At 38.9% G+C, this 5,000-nt stretch overlaps 1 non-coding gene across 1 annotated transcript; it reads right to left on the bottom strand.

Annotated features, from left to right (window-relative positions):
• Positions 1-3,793: 3,793 nt before the first annotated feature.
• TRNAA-AGC (transfer RNA alanine (anticodon AGC)) lies at positions 3,794-3,866 on the bottom strand. The gene has a single exon. It is a non-coding gene; the product is annotated as a tRNA-Ala (tRNA).
• Between the last annotated feature and the right edge of the window lie 1,134 nt (positions 3,867-5,000).

Below are 5,000 nucleotides of genomic sequence, written 5' to 3'. Positions count from 1 at the left end.
GTGGGGCTCGAACCCACGACCCTGAGATTAAGAGTCTCATGCTCTACCGACTGAGCTAGCCGAGCTCCCACTTAAATATGGTATGCAGACTCATCATTTTTTATTAAGGAAAACTGTTTCTGGATATTCCTCTGCTCTTGTTTTGCAAGGAACTTCACTTTTATACATCCTTCAGAGGAAAGAATGTCAAGTAAAATAAGACGAAATGAAAATGGAAGGTGTGAAATTTTCATTTTGAGATTGCATAAGAAATCAAATTCCTCTCACGTGCTATAGAATACCTAAACACTTTTGATTAAACCACTTTAGTTGTTATAATGACACCAAAATTGAAAGCCATCTGTGACTTTTCTGTTCTTACTCTGCAACAACCATGGCAATTACAAGTTAAAAAGTAAAATGTATGCAAATTTTAGAATGGAGAATGCGGGCATCGATCCCGCTACCTCTCGCATGCTAAGCGAGCGCTCTACCATTTGAGCTAATTCCCCTGTGTGCTCACTCAGCATCACATTTCAAAAGTAACTTTACTGCTGTCCACACTTTATTTTAAGTCTAATTGCCCATAACATGAGTGTTCAGTTCACTCCTAACTGATGCCTTAACTACACCTAGGGGATGTTTTACACTTCAGGTTGGCATGTTTAGTACTTGAATAGGAGTGATATCACTGTATGTTAACCTAGACTCAGGCCCTACCTAATCTTGGAGATACATTTCTCATGAATGAGTAACCAAGGGAGATACAATTTTTAGGAGTTAGTGCATGTCTAATGCAAGATTAATCACCATATTATGAGAGCCAATGCTATCATCCAGCAAAAAATACTCGTTTTCGCCCAACGTGGGGCTCGAACCCACGACCCTGAGATTAAGAGTCTCATGCTCTACCGACTGAGCTAGCCGAGCTCCCACTTAAATATGGTATGCAGACTCATCATTTTTTATTAAGGAAAACTGTTTCTGGATATTCCTCTGCTCTTGTTTTGCAAGGAACTTCACTTTTATACATCCTTCAGAGGAAAGAATGTCAAGTAAAATAAGACGAAATGAAAATGGAAGGTGTGAAATTTTCATTTTGAGATTGCATAAGAAATCAAATTCCTCTCACGTGCTATAGAATACCTAAACACTTTTGATTAAACCACTTTAGTTGTTATAATGACACCAAAATTGAAAGCCATCTGTGACTTTTCTGTTCTTACTCTGCAACAACCATGGCAATTACAAGTTAAAAAGTAAAATGTATGCAAATTTTAGAATGGAGAATGCGGGCATCGATCCCGCTACCTCTCGCATGCTAAGCGAGCGCTCTACCATTTGAGCTAATTCCCCTGTGTGCTCACTCAGCATCACATTTCAAAAGTAACTTTACTGCTGTCCACACTTTATTTTAAGTCTAATTGCCCATAACATGAGTGTTCAGTTCACTCCTAACTGATGCCTTAACTACACCTAGGGGATGTTTTACACTTCAGGTTGGCATGTTTAGTACTTGAATAGGAGTGATATCACTGTATGTTAACCTAGACTCAGGCCCTACCTAATCTTGGAGATACATTTCTCATGAATGAGTAACCAAGGGAGATACAATTTTTAGGAGTTAGTGCATGTCTAATGCAAGATTAATCACCATATTATGAGAGCCAATGCTATCATCCAGCAAAAAATACTCGTTTTCGCCCAACGTGGGGCTCGAACCCACGACCCTGAGATTAAGAGTCTCATGCTCTACCGACTGAGCTAGCCGGGCTCCCACTTAAATATGGTATGCAGACTCATCATTTTTTATTAAGGAAAACTGTTTCTGGATATTCCTCTGCTCTTGTTTTGCAAGGAACTTCACTTTTATACATCCTTCAGAGGAAAGAATGTCAAGTAAAATAAGACGAAATGAAAATGGAAGGTGTGAAATTTTCATTTTGAGATTGCATAAGAAATCAAATTCCTCTCACGTGCTATAGAATACCTAAACACTTTTGATTAAACCACTTTAGTTGTTATAATGACACCAAATTTGAAAGCCATCTGTGACTTTTCTGTTCTTACTCTGCAACAACCATGGCAATTACAAGTTAAAAAGTAAAATGTATGCAAATTTTAGAATGGAGAATGCGGGCATCGATCCCGCTACCTCTCGCATGCTAAGCGAGCGCTCTACCATTTGAGCTAATTCCCCTATGTGCTCACTCAGCATCACATTTCAAAAGTAACGTTACTGCTGTCCACACTTTATTTTAAGTCTAATTGCCCATAACATGAGTGTTCAGTTCACTCCTAACTGATGCCTTAACTACACCTAGGGGATGTTTTACACTTCAGGTTGGCATGTTTAGTACTTGAATAGGAGTGATATCACTGTATGTTAACCTAGACTCAGGCCCTACCTAATCTTGGAGATACATTTCTCATGAATGAGTAACCAAGGGAGATACAATTTTTAGGAGTTAGTGCATGTCTAATGCAAGATTAATCACCATATTATGAGAGCCAATGCAATCATCCAGCAAAAAATACTCGTTTTCGCCCAACGTGGGGCTCGAACCCACGACCCTGAGATTAAGAGTCTCATGCTCTACCGACTGAGCTAGCCGGGCTCCCACTTAAATATGGTATGCAGACTCATCATTTTTTATTAAGGAAAACTGTTTCTGGATATTCCTCTGCTCTTGTTTTGCAAGGAACTTCACTTTTATACATCGTTCAGAGGAAAGAATGTCAAGTAAAATAAGACGAAATGAAAATGGAAGGTGTGAAATTTTCATTTTGAGATTGCATAAGAAATCAAATTCCTCTCACGTGCTATAGAATACCTAAACACTTTTGATTAAACCACTTTAGTTGTTATAATGACACCAAATTTGAAAGCCATCTGTGACTTTTCTGTTCTTACTCTGCAACAACCATGGCAATTACAAGTTAAAAAGTAAAATGTATGCAAATTTTAGAATGGAGAATGCGGGCACGATCCCGCTACCTCTCGCATGCTAAGCGAGCGCTCTACCATTTGAGCTAATTCCCCTGTGTGCTCACTCAGCATCACATTTCAAAAGTAACGTTACTGCTGTCCACACTTTATTTTAAGTCTAATTGCCCATAACATGAGTGTTCAGTTCACTCCTAAATGATGCCTTAACTACACCTAGGGGATGTTTTACACTTCAGGTTGGCATGTTTAGTACTTGAATAGGAGTGATATCACTGTATGTTAACCTAGACTCAGGCCCTACCTAATCTTGGAGATACATTTCTCATGAATGAGTAACCAAGGGAGATACAATTTTTAGGAGTTAGTGCATGTCTAATGCAAGATTAATCACCATATTATGAGAGCCAATGCAATCATCCAGCAAAAAATACTCGTTTTCGCCCAACGTGGGGCTCGAACCCACGACCCTGAGATTAAGAGTCTCATGCTCTACCGACTGAGCTAGCCGAGGTCCCACTTAAATATGGTATGCAGACTCATCATTTTTTATTAAGGAAAACTGTTTCTGGATATTCCTCTGCTCTTGTTTTGCAAGGAACTTCACTTTTATACATCCTTCAGAGGAAAGAATGTCAAGTAAAATAAGACGAAATGAAAATGGAAGGTGTGAAATTTTCATTTTGAGATTGCATAAGAAATCAAATTCCTCTCACGTGCTATAGAATACCTAAACACTTTTGATTAAACCACTTTAGTTGTTATAATGACACCAAAATTGAAAGCCATCTGTGACTTTTCTGTTCTTACTCTGCAACAACCATGGCAATTACAAGTTAAAAAGTAAAATGTATGCAAATTTTAGAATGGAGAATGCGGGCATCGATCCCGCTACCTCTCGCATGCTAAGCGAGCGCTCTACCACTTGAGCTAATTCCCCTGTGTGCTCACTCAGCATCACATTTCAAAAGTAACTTTACTGCTGTCCACACTTTATTTTAAGTCTAATTGCCCATAACATGAGTGTTCAGTTCACTCCTAACTGATGCCTTAACTACACCTAGGGGATGTTTTACACTTCAGGTTGGCATGTTTAGTACTTGAATAGGAGTGATATCACTGTATGTTAACCTAGACTCAGGCCCTACCTAATCTTGGAGATACATTTCTCATGAATGAGTAACCAAGGGAGATACAATTTTTAGGAGTTAGTGCATGTCTAATGCAAGATTAATCACCATATTATGAGAGCCAATGCTATCATCCAGCAAAAAATACTGGTTTTCGCCCAACGTGGGGCTCGAACCCACGACCCTGAGATTAAGAGTCTCATGCTCTACCGACTGAGCTAGCCGGGCTCCCACTTAAATATGGTATGCAGACTCATCATTTTTTATTAAGGAAAACTGTTTCTGGATATTCCTCTGCTCTTGTTTTGCAAGGAACTTCACTTTTATACATCCTTCAGAGGAAAGAATGTCAAGTAAAATAAGACGAAATGAAAATGGAAGGTGTGAAATTTTCATTTTGAGATTGCATAAGAAATCAAATTCCTCTCACGTGCTATAGAATACCTAAACACTTTTGATTAAACCACTTTAGTTGTTATAATGACACCAAATTTGAAAGCCATCTGTGACTTTTCTGTTCTTACTCTGCAACAACCATGGCAATTACAAGTTAAAAAGTAAAATGTATGCAAATTTTAGAATGGAGAATGCGGGCATCGATCCCGCTACCTCTCGCATGCTAAGCGAGCGCTCTACCATTTGAGCTAATTCCCCTGTGTGCTCACTCAGCATCACATTTCAAAAGTAACGTTACTGCTGTCCACACTTTATTTTAAGTCTAATTGCCCATAACATGAGTGTTCAGTTCACTCCTAACTGATGCCTTAACTACACCTAGGGGATGTTTTACACTTCAGGTTGGCATGTTTAGTACTTGAATAGGAGTGATATCACTGTATGTTAACCTAGACTCAGGCCCTACCTAATCTTGGAGATACATTTCTCATGAATGAGTAACCAAGGGAGATACAATTTTTAGGAGTTAGTGCATGTCTAATGCAAGA

This window comes from Triturus cristatus, chromosome 4_1 (genome assembly GCF_964204655.1).
Source record: "Triturus cristatus chromosome 4_1, aTriCri1.1, whole genome shotgun sequence".
In the NCBI taxonomy this organism is placed as follows: Eukaryota; Metazoa; Chordata; class Amphibia; order Caudata; family Salamandridae; genus Triturus; species Triturus cristatus.
Note: the sequence above shows the minus strand (reverse complement) of the source record. Positions and strands in the feature narration are given on the sequence as shown.